The sequence below is a fragment of the Nuphar pumila genome, chromosome 9, assembly GCF_984573655.1.
Source record: "Nuphar pumila chromosome 9, dmNupPumi1.hap1.1, whole genome shotgun sequence".
Classification (NCBI taxonomy): Eukaryota; Viridiplantae; Streptophyta; class Magnoliopsida; order Nymphaeales; family Nymphaeaceae; genus Nuphar; species Nuphar pumila.
The window spans coordinates 42,068,542-42,093,132 of NC_143257.1; positions in this window are offsets into that span (position 1 = coordinate 42,068,542).

A 24,591-nucleotide genomic window follows, 5' to 3' on the forward strand; every position below is an offset into this window, starting at 1 on the left:
ACACGAAGGAATCTGTGGTGGCCATGTCGGTTATCAAACGCTCATCAAGAAGATCGTCCGAGCAGGCTACTACTGGAATACCATGCAGCAGGACTGCCATCGATTCGTGAAGAAGTGCGTCAAGTGCCAAATGCACGCGCCTTACATTCATGCACCGGCCACATATCTCCAATCAGTTGTCTCTCCTTGGCCATTTTCCATGTGGGCTTTCGATGTTGTAGGTCCAATTACCCCTTCTGCTTCCAACGGCCACAAGTACTTTCTGGCTGCGACAGAGTATTTCACAAAATGGGTTGAAGCTATTACTCTACGCACAATAGAAGGCCGCCATGTGGTTTCTTTCATTCACAAGAACATTCTTTGCCGCTTTGGCATACCACATGACATTGTTTCAGAGAATGGAACTCATTTTAAAAATGAGAGGATGAAAACATTTTGCTCTAAATTCAGAATTTCCCATCATTTCTCAGCTCCCTATTATCCTCAAGGGAACGGCCAAGCAGAGGCAACCAATAAGATTTTGATTCGTATTCTGGAAAGGACTGTGAAAACAAGTCGAGATTGGCATGAGAAGATTCATGACGCACTTTGAGCATACCAGACCACTATCCGGACTCCGACTAATGCCACTCCGTCAGAACTGGTTTATGGAACTGAAGTGGTTTTGCCTCTCCATATCCATAAGCCCGCTCTCAAATTTGCTTCACTTATAGAATTGCCACTCGATCAGTATCAGCAGCAAAGATTGGTGCAGCTGGATCTACTAGATGAAAAAAGGCTCAAGGCAGCAGAGCATGCTCAAGCTTATCGACAGAGGATAGCTCGACACTATGCCAAGTTCGTCATTGAGAGAAAATTTCGAGTTAACGATTTGGTGCTCAGATCGACAGCTCATCTCAAGCATCGACCACGGGGCAAGTGGTCTCCCAATTGGGAAGGCCCTTACGTGGTTAAGGAAGCACTTCATCGCAATTCATATCGTCTAATCAACGCAGACGGAGTGGAAATGCCAGATCCCATCAATGCTCTGCATTTGAAGAAATTTTATACTTAGAATTTTCATTCTAAAGCCTCTTGTATTATTCAAAGAGTTGTTCCAATAAAACAATGATCTTCTATCAATTCTTACATTCTTCTCCATGATACTGGGGCATTTTTATTTTTGATCTATAATCATCCTCTTCCATCATATGCAGGCAGAATTAGACAAAAGCTCTTTTCCCTTAAATTTTGTTAATTCTCAATTAATCTTGTGGTCTTTATTTTTCATTTCATTTGATTCACTTTTGGTTTGATCAAATTTACATCAAGCTAATGCTCATTTTTGTCAAGTTTTAACAAAATTTTCAATGTTATTAAAATCTCATCTACTGTTATCTTTAAAGACTCCCCTTTCAGGTTAAGGGATAAACCTGATGCCTCCTTTCAATGAGGTATTTTCTTTTGTTATTCTTCCCCCGTTCAGGACAAGCGGACAAAATCCTGAAAGTCGACTACATGCAATTAAACTATGATGATCCACTAATTTTTATCAAAGAATCTTTTATTTTCTAAAAATTTCACTTTGTTAACTCATATCTTACAACCCAGTCCTCCCATTAGGGTATTTCTCAAAATCTTCAATCATATATTAAAGCCCATTTGGGGTTCTACATTTAGTCCTTTGATCAAAATCCTTACTTTTACAAAATCCAAATTCTCTCAAAAATTTGATATATATCCAAAAGATCCGACACTCGTTGGACAGGTATTTCAAACGTTCCAGCTTCTTGCTGGTTAGGTATTTCAGACGTTCCAGCTTCTCGCTGGCCAGGTATTTCAAATGTTCCAGCTTTTCGTTGGTCAGGTATTCCAAAAAGATCCAACACTCGTTGGTCATATATTTCAAACGTTCCAGCTTCTTGCTGGTCAGGTATTTCAAACGTTCCAGCTTCCTGCTGGTCAGGTATTTCAAAAGATTCAACATTTATTGGACATATATTTCAAATGTTCCAGCTTCTTGTTGGTCAGGTATTTCAAATGTTCCAGCTTTTGCTGGTCAGGTATTCCAAAAAGATCCAACACTCGTTGGTCATATATTTCAAACATTCCAGCTTCTTGCTGGTCAGGTATTTCAAACGTTCCTGCTTTCTGCTGGTCAGGTATTTCAAAAGATCTGACACTTGTTGGACATATATTTCAAATGTTCCAGCTTCTTGCTGGTCAGGTATTTCAAATGTTCCAGCTTTTGCTGGTCAGGTATTTCCAAAAAAAAAAGATCCAACAACTTGTTGATCATATATTTCAAACGTTTTAGCTTCTTGCTGGTCAGGTATTTCAAACGTTCCAGCTTTTTGCTGGTCTGGTATTTCAAAAGATTCAACATTCGTTGGACATATATTTCAAATGTTCCAGCTTCTTGCTGGTCAAGTATTTCAAACGTTACAGCTTTTTGCTGGTCAGGTATTTTCAAGAAGATTCAACTTTTCGTTGGTCATGTATTTAAAACGCTCCAGCTTCTCGCTGGTCAGGTATTTCAAACATTCTAGCTGTTGCTGGTCAAGTATTTCAAACGTCCCAGCTTTTCGCTGGTCATGCATTTCAAATGGTCCAAGATTTTGTCAGTAATATATTTCCAAGAGTCCCATCTCTCGCTGGTCATATATCTCAAAAGGTCCCCGCTCACAGCTATCGAGCTCCCAAAACAACCTATTCCACAAATCAAGCCTTCAGGGTGCAATTTCCGCATTCTCTCATTTCTAAGCTTTCGGGTTTCAACCTCTAAATTCTATCAAATTCCCCAAGTTCCGGGTATAATGTTTATAACCAGTCGTGTATTTCTTAAAAGACCCAAACTCGTTGGTCTTGTATTTCCAAAACGTTCCTGTTTTGCTGGTCAGGTATTTCAAAGGTTCCAGCTTTTGCTGGTCAGGTATTTCAAACATTCCAGCTTTCGCTGGTCAGGTATTTCAAAAGATCTCAACATCTATTTGTCATGTATTCCAAAAGGTTCCAGCTTTCGCTGGTCATGTATTTCAAAAAGGTTCCAGCTTCCGCTGGTCATGTATTTCAAAGGTTCCAGCTTTTGCTGGTCATGTATTTCAAAAGTCCCAGCTTTTGTTGGTCATGTATTTCCAAAATCGAAGATACAACTCAAGTTCTCATCAAAATCTATATTGAGTGATTATTTCACAAAGAAATTCATGAAAAATTTGCCAATTTGCTAAAATCATTAGTTGATTCTAAAAGTCTGACTACACAAAAAAATTTTCCTTATATTACCTCTAATATTTCCTTCCAAAAGGTGAAACTTTTTGCGAAAAAGAGGTAAAATTCAAATTTTTTCCTGTTGATCCACCAAAAGGATGTAAGAAATGTCCTTGATATGATCAATAAAAGAAATCTTCAATGATGTTGAAAAGCCAGAAGCGAATTGATATTGATCTTGGCTATGGCGCGTGTTTAAAGATGACTTTCTGGCAATCAGGCAGTGAAAATATCTTAAGCTATAAAAAGAATCCACTCAATCCATATCTCTTCATTTATTCATTTAGAGCTTCAATCAAATATCCGCAAAAGAGATCTCTCGATTGTCGTCAAGATGAAGGCGAATTAAGCGAGTAGATCCCCGGGGCCAAAGAAGATTTGAAACATCTCCAAGATGACGGAGTTTGTGACGGATCCTTCCAGGGAAAGTTCGGATCACTGTCGAGATGAAGGCGGATGCGATGAACCTACCGATAAACCCTAAAAGATATTTGATTGTTGCTATCATTTAGAGATTCTTTAAACCAATGAGCCAATATCACCAATTCCTGAGAAAAAGAAGGATCAGAGCATCTCCGAGATGAAGAAGTTTGTGACGTACCCTTCCCCGAAGAAAAGAGAGAAAAGTCAGGACACATCCAAATGAAGGATGATGTGAAAAATTGAGAAAGTGCAACAACTCAAAAAGAGTGCAAAAGGATCATCATGGGAAAACACCCAGATATCAAGCTACCAAAAGTTGCCAGAAGTCATCTTTTCTCATACAAAATTCCTTTATCAATATCTTTTCACTACTTATGAAATTAAGAATATTTCTTCTCTTCTCATATCAGGGAAATGAATAACTTTCTTGAAGAAAGTCATCAGCGCTAAAATTTTGAATCTGACTCTTAGAACTGAGGAGTTAACCTCATTGGGGGAAATACTCTAGGTAAAAGAAGGAATATCCTTGCACATACGTGCACATTTTCAAGCATTTGAATCAGCTACAATTTTATCTCATTGGCAAAATTTTCTAGCTATTTCAAGAATGAAATAAACATTCAATATCCATTTTTGATGCAACCTTGCGTTGTCTATATCTTCCAAGAGAGTTGCCTCATTCAGTTGAAGTATCTCTTCTTGTCCCATCGTGGTTTCTTCAGTCAAGGATTCTGTATGGTGTCCCACTCAGGTTAAGGGTCAAACCTGAACATTCTGCCAGAGGCCATTGATTTCAAAAGCTATTTCAGTCTTAGCAATGAGGCGCCCAATTTCTTCCCCTTTTCAAAGCTTTAGAGAACCCTATATTTTCCTTCTTTCGCAAAACCCCTTTTGGATTTGTTCGTCCAAATTTCGAAGGTCCCATCATGCTTTCTCCATTTTGAGAAACCCATATGGTAGATTTCCTATTCAGACTAAGAGTTAACCCGGAACCTCGCTTCGCGAGGTATCTTCCTTTCAGGTTTGGGTTAAACTTGAGTCTCGTTCCAACGAGATTCCTCGTTTTAACGAGATGATTTCTCCCAGTCCCATCATGGCTCTTCCCATTGAGGAATCCATGCTTTGTATATCCATCCAAAGAAAGGATTTCACTTGAGCTTCATCTCACGAGGCATTTTCCAAAAATGTCCCATCAAGGTTCTCATGTATTCCTTTTCTCATTCAGTTCATTTTTAATATATCTTTGTCCCATCCAGGTTAAGGGCTAAACCTGAATCATTCCCAAAAGAGTATCTTGTCTCACCCATGAGACCTGATCAAAATTCTCATTTTCCACCATTTCGGGATTTTCATTCAAAGTCCCATCACGATTTCCTCATCTTCTACTCAATCGCATCATTTTCGAGGATTTCGTCTCCCCAAAACCATTCAGGATAAGGTTCTAAGCCTGAAAAGCCATATTTTCAAAATAATTCTTCCACACCCAGTCCAGACCTGCTGACTGGGGCATTTTCAAAATTTGGAGTGTTGTCTTTGCCACTAAGCTCGGCTTTTAACCGGCTTAGTAACAAAGAGGGGCATCTGTGAACACCCCAAATTTTTCAAAGTTTTTCAACATGACCCTTTTTGCCCCTAATTAACATCTTCTGAGAAAATCAAAGCGATTTCAAAACTAAATCTCAGTCATTCTTCAGATTTTCTGAATTAAATTCCATATTGATGTATTCAAATTCAATTCTGGATCTGAATCCAGTGTTTTAAATCCGTATTTCCTCAAAACCCAGATCCTAATGCATTTTCTGAAGAAATTTTCTCAAAATAGCTTTTTGTAAATACTTCTACAAAAAAACACCAAAAAAAATTAGTTTAACCTTTGATTTCTCGCAAAACTTTAGGATTTTATTCTAAAACTGCAAAAAAAAATGGAAAAATAACAAAAAAAAAACAAAAAAAAATTGAGAAAAGCTACGCGAAAAATGAATGACTTTTAGCTTCTTAAAGTTGGTTTTGCTAAAAATCTCGTTTTGGAAAACCATTTTATAAAAATTCCTTTTTTAACGGGACCTCCTTTTTGAAATAGAGAAAATTTGCAACGGCTGCAGGCTCGCTTCTCCTCTCCGTCGTCCGATCTCCACCCTACCTTCATCTCCACCCTCAATCCTCAACGGATTTTCCCCTCTCGAGGCTTTCATTTCCCCTTTAAGAAGAGGCCTCCAATCTTCTTATGGGCATCCATTGTTTTCCTTGAGATCGATTCTTACTTCCTTCAGACCCATTTTTGCAATCCATCACCCACATCCATTATCAACATCTTCGTCACTGAGCTTTCTCTGCAAAATCTATTGCAATCCATCAACTTCATCGATTACCAGCATTTTCCATACCATTATCGAGGTTTTCCTGAAGAATCCATTGCCAACATTCGGGAGCGACATCCATTATCGAGTAAAAGGGATCATCAAGAAGTTATCTGTTCATTTCCCCATTATATCAACATGATGGTGCTTCATTTCTTTTTGGTTGTCAATGTGATCATAATTTACGTTCTGATATGAGCTCATGTATTGGCTGGGTAATATCTCCAGGCAGAAAATTTCAGTTAAGTTGAGTGTCATAATCCAGATTGCACAGCAATTTGCATCTGTCTTATCTCTGATGATACACTAGGTTGACATCTGCAATTTAGAATTCAGCATTATATATGCTGGGGAAATTTTTGCTATTCTGGTTTTCCTTTGAGCACCATGGGTCATGTAATGTAGAGGTTGAATGCGTCGCACAACATCTTAGGTGCTCTTGGGAGCTTAATCCTAGGGCCCTATCCATTCGCCCCTTCTGCTGGAACATGGTTGTGAGATGCTCAGTTTCCGTGGAAGATGACATACAAGCTGGTGGTTGATGGTCAAACCTTTCCCTATGCAGTACCATCACCTGTTACCAATTTTATTTGGTCATTTGTCATTACATTTTATATTAATCAAATACTACTGAATGATACCACCGGTGCAAGCATTTTTTTTTCCTTGAATGTCGAACACGATGAGGCCATAGACATTGGCCATCTCAGAGAAGTAAACTGCATAAGATGGTGTTCAAGAACTTGATTCATGAAATGTTCCTGTAAGCATTGGCAGCCAGTGCCTGTCTCTGTTATCTTTGTTACATCTTTTTGAGTTTTTTTTTTACTGTCTTACACTTTGCTATAAAGTTTGAAGCCATACCTTGCGTTTAGTAATATCCCACATGCAATGTCTGCAACAGAGAGTCAAAGGAGCCCCCATGCTTCAGCTTGTGCCAGGGGATGACGCCCATCGAGCCCGAATCTAGACAGCTCACTCAATAAACTTTGAACTCGTTACCATGCCTTAGGAGGATTGCTTGGATAGTTGTTTGAAAGTGTGGATTAGTCTGTTCTATGAAGAACCTCCTGTTTATTCTCCACTATGATTATCTGTTGATTTTGTTAACTTACTTTTTTTTGTTTGTTTTGTTATTTTCTATTTTATTTCTCTCTGTTTTGATTCGTGCCATCATGTGTTGGTTTAATTTTCTCTACATCCATAATCATGTCCCCATTTTCATCCGATGCATGGTAGTATTCTCTATCTTCTTTCATCTTTAGGTACCCTGTGCTTCTTTTTATAAGTAAGTCTCATCCAAGATTAAGGTTATCACCCCTAATACCTTCCAATGTTTTGTTTCCTGTTTACATCGCACTCATGCAAATACACATACCCTGTGATTACTTCAGCTTCCTGTTACTTCCCATCACAAATATCCCCATAGCTGCTCCCGCGGCTTAGCCTACCCACTTAAACAGCGATCTCTTGCTGCGCCACTTCCCGATAGCTTATCACAGCCCTATGATGTACTGAATCTACTTTGTCACCTACTGCACTATTCCTTCATCTTCTTCACTGCAACCATTGCAGCCATACAACAACATCATCCCACAGTCTATTACATCATTGCACCAATCCTTAAACTAGTTGAACCATAATAATTTGCAATCAATTGTTGCAGAAATGTAGTTTTTTTGTAGGTGGTCTTTTGATGGTTTCAGCAGTTGATTCTCACTTTCCTGACATATATTTTGTTCTCTGTCGGCATTCTTCATTATTGTTTTGTTTCCTTAAGAATGATTATCATCGAGTGTTATCTCCTAAAAGTGGATCTTGAATCATTGTATATGTCCTATATCTTGCAAAAGGTGACTGACTAAACAAAATTTCTGATATTCTGTGTCATCAATTGCTGTCTTGTTTCCTTAAAGAAATGGCCTTCACCAAACAAGCTTGTTGTTGTGTCTTTATGAACACCCTTATCTCACCTTACTGCAATTATTTACAGCATCCTCATGTTGCTCCCCCTTTGTCCCATTCCTTCACCTCTTACTTCATTTCCCTGTACTATATATTGTATCCACATAAATTTCATCTCTTACCAATGTCACCATGTGCCTGCGCCTCGCTTTTCAGCTTGTTGCCCATGGCTACAGTACTGTTTTCAGCAAACTTAAGTGAAACTCATTCCCTATTGCACAACTTCCCCTGTAATGCCTCCATTAAGATCTACTCTTCTCTTATTGTCACTATCATACTATGTCACCATACATACACTTTTTTTTTATGCCAACACAAACCATCCACATTTCAGCACATCTGCTTCGGTCCTTCACCATATCATCCCATCTCACAGGCTATTGTATATATATATATATATATATATATATATATATATATATATATAGATATGCCTATACATATATGAGCATACGTATGTATATATTTATATATATAAGTATATACATCATTTTCTATCTTTCCATCATAAAGGTTTTGACCTATGAGCAATTTCTCTTGACATTAACATCCTTTTGACATATGTAACTCTCTTCCATTCTTCATACTAACCAAGTATTTTTTGCAGGAAATATGTGGAAGATATCATTACTTGAGGTTGTAAATTTGATTCTACATGTTGTAATAGCTAGATTTGAATGAAAATTTACATTTCCTGCTTTAGGTAGAATGAATGAGCATCGTAAATATCATTGAATTACTTGTTTTCATGCATTTTTTTCTCAAACTCTCACAATGGTGAAACACGAATGGCACGTGCACCATTTCGTAAGAGGTAAATTAATCCTAAGTTGATGATTTACATCAACGGCCATAGTCGAGATGTAAACAAGACTTAGTATTTTTATCTTTTACAAAATAACATTGGATCCACACTGGATCCTTTTTAAAAAAAAAAAATCATCATATTTTCTTTAAATATTTTTCCTCTTTTATCAGAATTTAATCTAAAATTAATTCAATATATATACCAATGGCCATAGTCAGGGTATATTGAGAGTTAATTTCATTTTAAATTCTATAAAAGCACAAAAAAATGTATTTTATTCTTCACTTGAATTTAAATGTGGTTATTATATAATATATTCAATGACCATAGTCAGGGGTATATTATATCTTCAACTTCATTCTTAATTCATTTAAAGAATGAAATAGCTTTTCAAAAACCAATTTTCAATTCTTTAAATTCATTTCATCATTTAGGATAGAATTGCATCATATTTTCAAAAATTCCTTATAAAATCCAAGTGATTGTGAATATCTCTCCTTCAAATTTCAATTTATCAATTCTATCTCATTTCTTAAAATCCAAACTTTGAAATCAAATTCAAAATTTAAAAATTCAACTTGATTCATTTTCCAAATTTATGTTCAAAGTCCAATTTGACTTTGAAGTTCATTCTCAAAATCAATTTTGACAATTCCAAAAATCCAAAGTTAGATCTTAATCTCAAATTGGATCCAGATTTCCAAGTATCAATCTCCACTTTTGGATCTCAGACTTCAGATCCAAAATTCATTCTAGGATCCAGATTCCAATTCCACTTTTGGATCTCAGATTCAGATCCAAAATTCATTCTAGGATCCAGATTCCAATTCTACTTTGGATCTCAGACTTCAGATCCAAATCCATCTTAGGGCCGAGAACCCAATTCTACTTTGGATCTCAGACTTCAGATCCAATTTCATTTTAGGATCCAGAATCCAACTTCATCTTGGATCTCAGACTTCAGATCCAATTCCATTTAGGATCCAGAATCCAACTTCATCTTGGATCTCAGACTTCAGATCCAATTCCATTTAGGATCCAGAATCCAACTTTACTTTGGATCTCCGACTTCAGATCCCAATTTTATCTTGGATTCCAAATCTTGAATCCAATTCTATTCAAAATTTCAAATCCAAATTCCAAATTGGATTCCAAATTGGATTCCAAATCTTGGATCCAATTCCATTCAAAATTTCCGAATCCAAAATTCATCTTGATTCCAATTCTCAAATCTAATTACATTTTCATCTCAGATTTCCAAATCCTTATTTCCAGGTTCTATGTCCAAAATTCAACTTTGAACTCTATTTTAGAATCCAGATCTTGGATTCAGATTTCATCTTGAAATTCCAACTTTCAAATCTATCCTATTTCTCAAATCTAGATTTCCCACATTTTATTTTGATTTCAAAACTTCAAAATTAGAATTCAATTCCATTCCAAATATTCATCCAAGTTCAAACTTCTAAATTCAAAGTCTATTTATGACTTTGAAATTTCCTTTCTTCTCCTTTTTATTTCAACTTCATAATCATTTCTTTCAAAGTCAAGATTTATTTTTCCCAAGCTCTTAATTATTTCCAAAAACTTAGAACTTTTAATCTTAAGTTCTAAGTTAGAAACCATTTCTTCACTACTATCATCAGATTCATCTCAGAAATACTTGGGAATTTTTCAAATCATTTTCGAAAAGAGCATACATCTTTGCACTGCACAAGCATGATTCTTTGTGCATCTAGACTTAGATAATTTCTTAGCAAAACAAAAGACATAAATTCGACCCTTGGTTCGATTACCCCTGACAAAGGCGCCAGAAACAGTCGAACCTCGTACCGACGAGCGGATCCCGTCTCCCAGTTTTTCCGCAAATATTTCAAAAACGGAGGCGAGTTATTTTCTAAATATTTTCAAAAATTAAGGTCAAGTGAGACCCCGTAAAAGAATTCCTCTTCTCTCCTTTTCTTTTTCTTTTCTCTTCTCTCTTTCTTTCTGCCATTTTATTTTCTCCCTTCAAAAAGGAGGAAATAGAGGTTAGAAAGGAAAAGAGAAGGAAGAGAGAGAATATTGCGAGAGGAAAAATTTTGCGATGATCACAACTATATAAGATGATCTCCCGTCTTCATTTCACCCAGAAATTGGAATTTCACAGAGCATACTAGCTGGTAATATCCATGTTTTGCAAATTTTTCTGCATACGTTCTGCATCGTTTCATTGCAAAATTTCTAATTTACATTCCCGCTCTTCTATCATAATGTCTGATGTGCTTTTAGTAGAACACCTGCTGTAGGTTTCTCTGCAAGTGTTTCATTAATATTTGCTGAAAATTCCTTACAAACGTACCTCGTTAAACCTTTGTTAGAAATCATTTCACAAAATATATTTCTTTGTATGCCTGCTACGAATCATTTCTCATCCCACAACATAGTGTCTGATTTCCATTGGCCTATTATAAAAACATTGCTGGACATTCCAGCAGTATATTATTTAACATTTTCTAATGATTTGCTGGATACCTGCCAGCATATTGCCATATTCCAACACCCCTTTGCCACCTCATAGCCATTGCCATATTGTCACTCATCCCCTGCTTATTAACATTACTACCTATGTACATATTCTGTATACATAATATTAGCAACACATATATTTCTGAAAATCATGTTGTCATCTTGTATTAACATTCAACTACAATAAAGTGACCATTCCTCTGTGTGTTTCATTGGAAGTATATATATATACTGGTTATATTCACACATGTTAGTATCCATTTTCTGCACATCATGGCAGACTAACCTTTATATATTGACCTGTATATCATTTAACCTATTCACTGTATGTTCTTTACCCTATCATCTGTTGAATTTTCATTAGCAAATTAGGTATGTTCAAGATTGTGGCCCTATGTTGCATCTTCTTATTAGTCTTGTATATGCATATCCTCATGCATCTTCTCCTTAAACCTAAATAGGGCACTTCCTTATTGAATATCTATATTGCCTTAGATAAATGTATATACATTTAAACAGTCATATTCTCATGCATTTAGAGATAATGCAAATTTTCATTTAATTCAAATATTGCATCTAGGCATTTCTATAAGCATCCCAGTCGTACCTATGACATTATATTTTCATTAAATGGTACATTTCCATTGTAGTTCATGTATAGTCATTTGTGCATTGTCATCAACATGAAATTTTCCATCTCTCTTCTTGTATGTCGTATTGCTCGTATTAATTCATTTTGCAGCAAAATCTGGAAGATGTGGCTTCTTTTGACACTATCATTTATTTATTTATTTTGTCAACAATGTAACAATCAATTGTAAAATTTGGAATAATATTTATTTTTAATGCTTAGTTTAGGATGCATGTCATATAGTTTGAATTCCTGCAATATTCTGATTTTGTGATTCATGCATTTTATTTCAAAATCACTATGGATGAACATGAATGGCACGTGCACCAACTCTTAGAGAGTTGATGAACTCGGTGGAGTCCATATTTACGGCCCTAGTCGGAATATGGACGAGACCCAGATTCAGCATCTTTCTACAAGTCACATCGAGCCTACACTCTTAGGCTATCTTTCAAAAATTCACTGCATATCTTCAGTTTTACAAAATATTTTAGAATTAACTAAGTAAATTACAAGCATATTTACGGCCATAGTTGGAATATGTGGTAATATTACCTTAGTTTAATTCTAAAATTGCATATTTTCCTTAAAAGAGGTTTTCATAAAAAGTCATTCATTCATTCAGGATAGTTTGCATCATGAAATCACTTGCATTTCTTATACTTTTCTCAGAAAAAGTTCATTCTAAGGAAATCAATTTCTCAAAAAACTCTGAAAATTTTCAAAGTTGGATTTCCCAAATTAAGTTTTCCACGATTTTCCCGGGAAAAAGTTCTTTTCTAAAGATCCATTTTCAAAAGGAGTTTCTCATCATTCTCAAGAATCAAAACCGATTTTCAAATATTTCAAGGCTAAGATTCTCAGAATTTCAATTTCCTGAGTTTTGATTTTCCTTCTCCAAAGAGTTTTCCAATGAATTTATATCATTTTCCAAAAAAAAATTCAAAGTCAGAGTTCTTCTGATAAGCATTTTCTCTTCAAGTGTTTGCCTTTTCTCAAGAATTATTTCTACTTTCCCAGGATTTTCATCCATCCATGATTTTCCCAAATCTTTATAAACTTTCTTGAGATTTTAAATCCTTTTATTGGAGTTTTCTTGAGAAATTGATTTCCATCTTTTTGCCTTAGAAACATTTTCCAACTCTAAAGCATTTTCTAAGCATACATAATGTTTTCCAACTTGCATTTTACAAGGTTTCATAGCACATGACTGAATTCGCTGTGCATTTAGGATAGAACACGATTTTGATGATTTAACTAAGTCAAGCACACATTTGATCCTTGGTTCGATTACCCCTGTTAAAGGCGGCAGGAACGGTCGAACCTCGTACCGACAGGTCGAGTCCCATTCTTCGAAATATTTTTCGCAATTTTAAAAAACAGAGGCGAGTATTTTAAAACAATTTTCAAAACTCTGGTCAAGTTTGACTCGCGGAATCGTTTCCCCTCTCTCCCGCAGGGAAGGAAAAAATTTTGCGACGATAACATTGTTGTACTTTGTTGTTCAGTTCCTGTTATGTTACTTTAGTTGTTGCACTTGTTACTTACTTGTAGTTTTACAGTCTTGTAGCACGTGCACCAACCTGACACGCACTTGTACATCGTATTTAAGTGTTTCTAACTGTTCCAGCATGCTAGTTATAGTCTGTTACTTAGCATGTTGTTTACCTTATGCTTTCCATAAAAATAATAATGTATGGATGGATTGTCTCACCAACTCACAAGGGTTCTGACCCCGTTTTATGGGGATACAGGTGACATGTAATAAACTAAAAAAAAAAATTAAGCTTAGATTCGGGTCGGATCCGGACCCGGAGCCGAAAAGGAGGCACCGCCTCCCGTGTCTTTTGAAGACAGCAAGGCAGGGGTTCAGAGAGAACCCCCGCCCCCCATCTTCCTCTCTCGGTCTCTCAACCCCTCAGCGCCTCTTCCCCCTCTCATCTCTCGGTCTCTCTTCCCGACCTACTCTTTCTCCCTCACTGTCTCTCGTTCTCTCTTCCCTTCTCCCTTCGATGCCGCCACCACCTGCGACCTCCCTTCGGTGCTGTTGCTGCCGGCCATCTCCTTCCCTCTCTATGCTGCGAAGGCTCCGGCAACCCCAGGTAATCTTCCACCTCCCCTCTTATCTCTTCCTTCTGCCTCCTCTTCCACTTCTTCTTCTCGGTGTGGGGTCGACCGACAGGGGGGCAGGGCCCCCTGCCGTCACCTCTCATCGGCAGAGGGTTACCCCTGCCTTTCTCAAGATCGGCCGACGGGGGGGGGGGGGAGGGGAGCTGAGCCCCCTGTCGTCGGTAGGGGGACTCCCCCCAGCCTGTCTCTCTTTGGGTCTATTGACAGGGCGGTAGAGCCCCCTCTCGTCGCCATTCGCTGGCAGGGGGCTCTGCCCCCTATCACTCACTGTGTCGGCAGGGGGCTTTGCCCCCTGTCACTCACTGTGTCGGCAGGGGGCTCTGCCCCCTGTCACTCACTATGTGGGCAGGGGGGCTCCGCCCCTTGTCACTCACTGTGTCGGCAGGAGGGCTCTGCCCCCTGTCACTCATTGTGTCGGCAAGGGGCTCTGCCCCCTGTCACTCACTGTGTCGGCAGGGGGGCTCTGGCTTCTGTCACTCACTGTGTCGGCAGGGGGCTCTGCCCCCTGTCACTCACTATGTCGGCTGGGGGGCTCCGCCCCCTGTCACTCATTGTGTCGGCAGGGGGCTTCGCTCCCCCTGTCACTCTTGTTTTGCCAGCAGGGAGCGAAGCTCCCTGTGTCGGCCCACCCTTTCGACAGGGGCTTCTGCCCCTTTCCTTTTTGTGGGTTTTTCGGCAGGGGCGGAGCCCCTGCCTCTTCGTGGTTATTTCGGCAGAGGAGGGGCTTGCCTCCCCTCTTCTCTGTTTTTCCTCTGTCAAGGCAGGGGAGGGGCCGAGCCCTCCTCCCTGCCTCCTGTTACGGCAGAAGAGGGGCTCGCCCTCCTCCTCTCTGTTCCCTCTGTTTGGCAGGGGAGGGGCACGACCCCTCCCTGCTTCTATTACGACAGGGGAGGGGCATGACCCCTCCCTGCTTCTGTTGCGGCAGGGGAGAGGTCGAGCCCCTCCTCCCTGCTCCTTGTTCCCTATCATGGCAGGGGAGGGGCTGAGCCCCCTCCCTGCTTTGTGTTATGACAGGGGAGGGGCTGAGCCCCCTCCCTGCTCTTTGTGTTGGCAGGGGAGGGGTTGAGCCCCCTCTTTGCTTGTTGTTTTGACGGGGGAGGGAGTCGAGCGCCTCCCTGCTCCTTGTTGCGTCAAGGGAGGGGGTCGAGCCCTCCATGTGCCTCTTCGTTGTTTTTCGGTGGGCCGGAGCAAGCCCCCTCGCTTCGCTTTTCCCTCTGCCTTTTCTCTCTTTAGGCAGGGGCATCGCCCCTACCTCTGTTGTTCTTCGGCAGGCAGGGGCAAGCCCCCCTGCCTCTCTCTTTGTATGTCGTCTGGCAGGGGCGAAGCCCTCTGCCTCCGCTTCGTTGCTGACAGACAAGGGTTCTGCCCTTGCCTCTCTTCTACTTTGTCAGGCAGGGACGCAACCCTGCTTGCCCTCGCTTTATGAGGGCAGGGGTGCAACCCCCTGCCTCCTCGGAGTCCGCTCACAATGATCATGCATATAATTCAGGGTTTATTAACATTTAAATATGCATGATTTTATAAAATAATGTTTCAAAAACCCAATTTTATGATAGTTTTCGAGTAAATGTGCTAAAATGATTTAAAAATAGAAAATGCATGTAAATAGTTTTATTTTACATTTTTATGCATATTTTAGTTTTTGTTATAGTCATAGTAGTTTTAGTTTTAGTTTTCAATAAAAATAATAATAAAAATAAAAAAATAAAAATTAGAGTTAAAAATTAGAGTTAGATATATTGTGAAATAAGGTTAGTGTAAATAAATTTTTTTAGAGTAGTTAGTTAGTTTGAGGTTTTTAGTAAATAGTTTGTTTTTTTAAATAGTTTGTTTTTTTTTAGATTTTTTTAAAAAAGAAAAAAATTAATAATAATAAACCAAACTGGTTCAAACCGGTTTGCATTTGGTTTTTAAACTGAAAAAAATAAATAAATATATAATAATCACAAACCGGTTTAACCGGTTTGCATTTCAAAATAAAGAAAATAATCCGGTGAAACCGGTTTGGATTTTGTTAAAACAAACAGCAAACCGGTTCAAAACTGGTTTGCTTGTTTTTAAAAACCCCAAAATAGAAAAAAAGAGGCGTCTCCCCATTCACGGCTGAAGCCTCTCTTTCCCCTTTTTCCCTCTACTCCCTCTCTTCTCTCCTTCCCCCACCATTGCCGGTGGCTAATCCCTTTCCCTAACTTCCCCTTCTCCCTCTTTCTCTGTCTATATTCCGGCGACGGCAGCATTGGTGGTGTCTTCATTTCGGTGGCAGCAGTGGTGGTGGAGGCCGCCGCCCTTCTTCCCTAATCCTTCCTCTGGTTTGGTAAGATCCTAATCTTCTTCTTCTTCTTTCATCTTCTTCAGATCTTCTTCTTCTTCTTCCTCTTCTTCTTCTTATTCTAATTCTGATCTTCTCCTTCTTTTACCGATTTGCATTTGGTTTAAAACTGAAAATATTCTTTTTCTGGTTCGATTAATGAAGTTAGGAATGTTCTGTATAATGAAAAAATGAAAAAAAAAATGAAAAAAGAGAAAAGAAAAGAAACTCGATTAGTGTTGTTTCTGATTTTTTTCCTTCTGATGATCTATTTTTTTTTTTATGCTTTTGTTAGATGAAAATCGATTTTAAATTTGAGTTACATTTTTTTATTTCCATAGTTCTTGTGTGTAAAAGTTTGTAGTCGAAATCCAATACATTTTTTTTCAAATATCTGATCGATTATCTGAATCGATTATTTTCAATCTTGTCTTTGGATACATAGTTTTATTTTTTATCATTAGATGTGTGATTTGTGAATCTGAAATAAGAGATCTGGATTTGCTGTGTATAACTGGTCGGAATTCCCTATGCTTAGCCGGAAAATTTTTTCCTTCACCGTAAAAATCTGTTTCACGGTGGAATAGGATTACCTGACTTTTGGCCATTGAAACATGGCCTATATGAGAACTGATCGATATTTTGGTTGATTGTCTGAGTTTTATATACTGATGTCTATGGTGAATAGTGATCGACTGATTTCAGTTTTATTGAGTTCGGGTTTTATTGATGTCTATGGTTGATACTGGTTTGTTTGAATAGCTGGATACTGATTTTCGGATCAGTTTTATTGATTGATCAACTAATCTCAGGAGTTCTGGATTAGGTTTGAGAGAAAGATCTTAATGAGTGATGATTCACTATTGGATTTCTAGGCATTATGCAATTTCCGATTTCATTTTTTTATAAAAAAAAAAATAAATTCTTCCTGTTTTGCCTCATTCAATATTCTTTACAAAGTAGTTTTTTCCTTTGCCATTCTGTGTATTTTTTTTTTAGTTTGTTAGATTTACATATTTTTCTTATTGTTTTCAATACCTGAATTTCTGATTCTTCATTAGTCTCATTCTTTGATGTTTACATTCCTTGATTTTTAATGCTTTCAATTTTTGGTTATTGTGTTTTTCAATAGTTTAAGTGTATAGTTTGTTAATAAAGTGTTAGTGATTAATTGTCTTCACTGTTCGTTAATGGAAATAAATAGATTTCATAAAGTTTAGTTTGAGTAAATTGAAATTTAGTTAATTGTGTTAGTTAATGTAGTTTTAATTGTCATTGAAGTCTTCCGTTAATATCCTTCAGTGTTTTTAAGAATTAGCTAATTCAATATAGATTTCTATTTCTATCTCTGGTACTGCTCGTGTTCATTGAATTTGTGCAGGATAACGAAGGAGTGGAGTTGAAGCGATTATGTGACACGAGAAAGCGAAGAATAAAGCTTCTTTTTACTTTTCAGTTTAGAATTAGGAATTTAAATGGGTTTGTAAATATTGCACTTTACGCCCTCTGCGAAGGGTATTCATTTGTTGTAATAGTTAGTTGTTTTACTTTTCTTAAACATTTTACATTTCAATAATTTGGCAATAAAGATTAGTTTAGATTTGTGTACTTGAATACGATATATTCCCATTCCCTGAGTTCGACCCGGTCTCATCCACTAGTGAGAACCGATTTTTATTATTTGATGTCTGGTTTTCACGTGTTTTACATTTAAAAATCTTTTCAAAATTACAACGATTATAAAGAAGACATCAAATTTTTGGCGCCGTTGCCGTGGAACGGCGTAATATTAGTATTCACTTTATTGCCTAGTGTTTGTGTGCATTTAGGTTTAGAACCACGTATGTGCATATCTTAGAGACGAGCTTACTTTTCTGCACAGCCCACCTACTAGGACCCCCTTAGAGGTGACTGTGTACGATTGGTATCGTACACATAGATTTCATATTTCTTTACATAATCTCTGTTATGTGTAACTGCGTGGTGTTTAGTTTTTGTTGTTTGTAGTTCACTCGCTTTGTGGTTTGCGTGGTTTGGCCGCTTAGTGCGTTAGTTAGGTAGAAAACCCAAAGTTAGGACGTGTGCTACACCGGTCTACTCCAAGGTGTACGCAATGGCTGACGATCATCAATTGATCCGTCCTTTGAGGGAGTACTTCATGCCAAATACGTATACTCCCACCTCCTGCATCACGAGACCTGATGTAGGAGCGAGCCATTTTGAGATTAAGGCCAGTGTGATTCAAATGTTACCTTCGTTTTATGGCCTTAGCAATGAGGACCCATATCGTCATCTCGACGAATTCCTTGAGATTTGCTCGACTGTGCGAATCAATAACTTTGGAGACGACGCTATGAGGTTGACTTTGTTTTCGTTCTCTCTCAAAGATAAAGCCAAGCACTGGTTAAAATCTCTTGAAACGGTTCGTATTATTACTTGGGAAGGAATGCAAAATGAATTTTTAAAAAAATATTTCCCAATTGGTAAGACAAACCAGTTTCGTAAAGCTATAACCAGTTTTTCTCAAATTGAGGGAGAACAATTTCACGAGTCTTGGGCGAGATTGAAAGATCTTCTCCGCAAGTGTCCCCATCACCAGGTGCCTCGTTGGCAGTTGGTGCAGTATTTTTATGACGGGCTTACTGAGAAGCATCGTCAAATGGTTGATTCATCTTGTGGGGGCACTTTTATGCTCAAAAGTGAGGACGAGGCGTGGTCTCTATTCGAGACCTTGAGTGAAAACACGATGCATCATACCTTGTCTTCACGGCTCGATAGGACTACATCTCTGTCTAGTGGTCCTAGGAAAGTTGGGATTTCCGAAGTTGGGTCCGAGTTAGAATTGCGTATCAAGGTTGACCAGTTGACTAGGAAGTTAGATCAATTCCTAGCCAATTCCTCGAGAAATCCAGTAGAAAGAGTGTGCGAGCTATGTGCTAGCCCTGCAAACTGTGTTTCAGATTGTCCGGCAGCACCATTATATCCTGAATTCGTTCAGGAGCAGGTGAATGCTGCCCAAGGTTTCGCTAAACCCATGCCCGATTCATTTACATCCTCATATAACCCAAGTTGGCGAAACCAGTTTATTTCTCCATCCCATCAGCCCTCCTAGACACAGTATAGACCCAGTAATCCTTCACAAGGTTACTCGCATCCTATATTTCCACAGGTTCATCCCCAATATTGTCTACCTTCTCCTCAGGAGCCCATTCCAAGTTCATCATTTCAAGAGCAGATGTTAGAAGCCTTTTCTGATATCAAGGCCACTCTTTGTTCCCATACGCAGTCAATAGCCAAGCTAGAGACTCAAATGGGACAGTTAGCTCAGACATTGAGTAGGCAAAGCCAGGGGAACCTTCATAGTCAGTCTGTTGTCACATCCAAGGGAGAGGATTCCATGTCATTTGACTTGCAACCCATCGATTCACATCATGAGCAAGTCAAATCTGTTACATCCCTTCAGTATGGGAAGGCATGTCACTCCACTCAGGAATCGACTCATGAACCTCATATCATTTCTACTGACGAGTCGAGCTCCATGATACCTCAACAGAAGGGGCCTTACCTACAGCATGCATTATCATCATATAGAGCCCCATCTTCTCAGCCTTTAGGATCACCAATTTTTAGTAAGCAAGAGGTTCAAATGCAGAAGGTGCTTGACCAAGTCAAGCCAGATCATATTCACCACTTGTCTGAAGTTGCATTCATTGATACTCGGTCGGTCCTAGACTCTCGATTCTTGACCAGTCTCTCAGATGAGACTAATCTTCGTTCTTCATGTCAAGAGAGTCATGATACTACAGTTAGAGGTAGACAGGATGGAAACACAGTGCGTAGTGTCACAGATGACACTCTTTTCTTCATAGAGCCCGGTTGAGCCTGACTTCATGTCCATTGATCTCATGGACGATGAAGGTTTTTTCAGGGATCCGTCTGGCTGGGGACGTGAAACTTAGCGCTTTATGGGAGGCAACCCATATTCTGTACGGTTTTACATTTGTTGTTAGGATTTGTAGATTTCATTTGGTTTTATTTTTCGTTTTCTATCTTTTCTATGAGTTTCATGTTTTGTCATGTATACATTGCATTTATTACATCATAGAACGTGTATTTTTAATTCATGTCAGGTCATTCTACTCTTTTCCCTCATTTATTTCTCTCATGTGCATTCACGTAGTTTCATATAAGCATGGGGGAGTGCCACTGGGACAGTGTCATTCAAGCATGGGGGAGGGTGTAGTTTGCACACCTGGATATTTTTGTTTACGTTCTTGCACATGTTTACACATCTCTCATGAAAAGTAGATTTTTAAAGAAAGAGTTTGAACTTATATGAATGTTATTTCAAATCTAATGTTTTTAGAGGATTTTTAAGCCCCACGAAATTTTTTTCTGACATAGATCTAAAAATTATGGTTGTTTATGCGGATTTCGAAGAAATGATGATAGATACATGTTAGAATTTATTTTGAATTATAAATATGAATATACACAGTTTTATTTTTGAAAAACTAAGCAAATGAACAAAAGTGTAAAAAAATGAGCTCAAAAGAAAAAATATAGCATGCGTTAGGTTGTTTGGATAATTCCACAATCCTTAGTAGATGGAACTTAGATGTAAGTTGAAACTTTTAATTCCATTTCGAAAAGGAGAGTGGAAAACTTTGTGATCCTAAGTAACTGAGAACAGATACAAGTTGAAATGTTTGACTCTCATGTTATAAGGGTGAATAAAGGAAGTCACTTTTATGTCTTAGTTGATATCTTTTGATATGTATTGAAAAAGTATAGAAGATATTGACATTGCAAAAGGCATAAAAGCAGACCACACGCAAGCTATAAGAGAAGAATAAATACGCAAAAAGAAAAAGCGTGAAAAAATGAAAAAATCGAGAAAAGAGCTGAAAAAGAGAGAAAAGTTCAGTGCTTAGAAGTGTGATTGAGAAAACCTGTGTAGAAAACATATGAGTGAGGATAAGTAAATAATAATATGTTTTTATTGGATTTTCTAAGAATAAAACATAAATAATTGTGATATTTAGAAAAGTGAAAGAAATTCTTTTTCTGTGGTGGTACATAAAAGATTCTAATTATATTGTGATTTTGAAATAACAGGAAATATTTGTTAAAATAAAGTCTTTGATTACCTACTGCTTATGAGGATGTGTAATATTTTGCATACATGACAGAGATGTTTGTGGGTAGCATCACTGCAAACCCTCACGAGACCTTACTCATCCACTGGGGTAAACCAGGGGTTGAAAGGGCTTGTTGCATGAGCTAAATGCAACCGTGATTCCTACGAAAGTGAGTTAGGTGATAGTTTGATTTCTTGCATTTTTCTAGTTTGCTCGAGGACTAGCAAAACATAAGCATGGGGGTATTTGATCATGCATATAATTCAGGGTTTATTAACATTTAAATATGCATAATTTTATAAAATAATGTTTCAAAAACCCAATTTTATGATAGTTTTCGAGTAAATGTGCTAAAATGATTTAAAAATAGAAAATGCATGAAAAATAGTTTTATTTTACATTTTTATGCATATTTTAGTTTTTGTTATAGTCATAGTAGTTTTAGTTTTAGTTTTCAATAAAAATAATAATAAAAATAAAAAAATAAAATAAAAATTAGAGTTAAAAATTAGAGTTAGATATATTGTGAAATAAGGTTAGTGTAAATAATTTTTTTTAGAGTAGTTAGTTAGTTTGAGGTTTTTAGTAAATAGTTTGTTTTTTTAAATAGTTCGTTTTTTTTTAGATTTTTTTAAAAAAGAAAAAAAATAATAATAATAAACCAAACCGGTTCAAATCGGTTTGCATTTGGTTTTTAAACTGAAAAAAAAATATATATATATAATAATCACAAACCGGTTTAACCGGTTTGCATTTCAAAATAAAAAGAAAATAATCCGGTGAAACCGGTTTGGATTTTGTTAAAACAAACAGCAAACCGGTTCAAAACCGGTTTGCTTGTTTTTAAAAACCCCAAAACAGAAAAAAAGAGGTGTCTCCCCATTCACGGCTGAAGCCTCTCTTTCCCCTCTTTCCCTCTATTCCCTCTCTTCTCTCCTTCCCCCACCATTGCCGGTGGCTAATCCCTTTCCCTAACTTCCCCTTCTCCCTCTTTCTCTATCTATATTCCGGCGACGGCAGCATTGGTGGTGTCTTCATTCCGGTGGCAGCAGTGGTGGTGGAGGCCGCCGCCCTTCTTCCCTAATCCTTCCTCTGGTTCGGTAAGATCTTAATCTTCTTCTTCTTCTTTCATCTTCTTCAGATCTTCTTCTTCTTCCTCTTCTTCTTCCTCTTCTTCTTCTGATTTCTACTTCTTCTTCTTCTTATTCTAATTCTGATCTTCTCCTTCTTTTACCGATTTGCATTTGGTTTAAAACTGAAAATATCCTTTTTCTGGTTCGATTAATGAAGTTAGGAATGTTCTGTATAATGAAAAATGAAAAAAAAATGAAAAAAGAGAAAAGAAAAGAAACTCGATTAGTGTTGTTTCTGATTTTTTTCCTTCTGATGATCTATTTTTTTGTTTGATGCTTTTGTTAGATGAAAATCGATTTTAAATTTGAGTTACATTTTTTTAATTCCATAGTTCTTGTGTGTAAAAGTTTGTAGTCGGAATCCAATACATTTTTTTTCAAATATCTGATCGATTATCTGAATCGATTATTTTCAATCTTGTCTTTGGATACAGAGTTTTATTTTTGATCATTAGATGTGTGATTTGTGAATCTGAAATAAGAGATCTGGATTTGCTGTGTATAACAGGTCGAAATTTCCTGTGCTTAGCCAGAAAATTTTTTCCTTCACCGTAAAAATCTGTTTCACGGTGGAATAGGATTACCTGACTTTTGGCCATTGAAACATGGCCTATATGAGAACTGATCGATATTTTGGTTGATTGTCTGAGTTTTATATATTGATGTCTATGGTGAATAGTGATCGACTGATTTCAGTTTTATTGAGTTCGGGTTTTATTGATGTCTATGGTTGATACTGGTTTGTTTGAATAGCTGGATACTGATTTTCGGATCAGTTTTATTGATTGATCAACTAATCTCAGGAGTTCTGGATCAGGTTTGAGAGAAAGATCTTAATGAATGATGATTCACTATTGGATTTCTAGGCATTATGCAATTTTCGATTTCATTTTTTTATAAAAAAAAAATAAATTCTTCCTGTTTTGCCTCATTCAATATTGTTTACAAATTAGTTTTTTCCTTTGCCATTCTGTGTATTTTTTTTTTCAGTTTGTTAGATTTACATGTTTTTCTTATTGTTTTCAATACCTGAATTTCTGATTCTTCATTAGTCTCATTCTTTGATGTTTACATTCCTTGATTTTTAATGCTTTCAATTTTTGGTTATTGTGTTTTTCAATAGTTTAAGTGTATAGTTTGTTAATAAAGTGTTAGTGATTAATTGTCTTCACTGTTCGTTAATGGAAATAAATAGATTTCATAAAGTTTAGTTTGAGTAAATTAAAATTTAGTTAATTGTGTTAGTTAATGTAGTTTTAATTGTCATTGAAGTCTTTTGTTAATATCCTTCAGTGTTTTTAAGAATTAGCTAATTCAATATAGTTTTTATTTCTATCTCTGGTACTGCTCGTGTTCATTGAATTTGTTCAGGATAACGAAGGAGTGGAGTTGAAGCGATTACGTGACATGAGAAAACGAAGAATAAAGCTTCTTTTTACTTTTCAGATTAGAATTACGAATTTAATTGGGTTTGTAAATATTGCACTTTACGCCCTCTGTGAAGGGTATTCATTTGTTGTAATAGTTAGTTGTTTTACTTTTCTTAAACATTTTACATTTCAATAATTCGGCAATAAAGATTAGTTTAGATTTGTGTACTTGAATACGATATATTCCCATTCCCTGAGTTTGACCCGGTCTCATCCACTAGTGAGAACCGGTTTTTATTATTTGATGTCTGATTTTCACATGTTTTACATTTAAAAATCTTTTCAAAATTACAACGATTATAAAGAAGACATCAGACAACAAGTCAGCAGGGGCTCGCGGCCCCTGCTTCTGCTTCTTGCGCTTATAGTAGGTGCGCATGCGCACGATGCCCCTGCCTCTGTTTCCCTTACATCAGGACGACGATAGTGCCTCTGACTTTCTATTTTGGTATTAGCTTGGTAAGATCGTTACTTTTGCAGCTCGTACGACGGATCCCGCTCGCGCTCCACG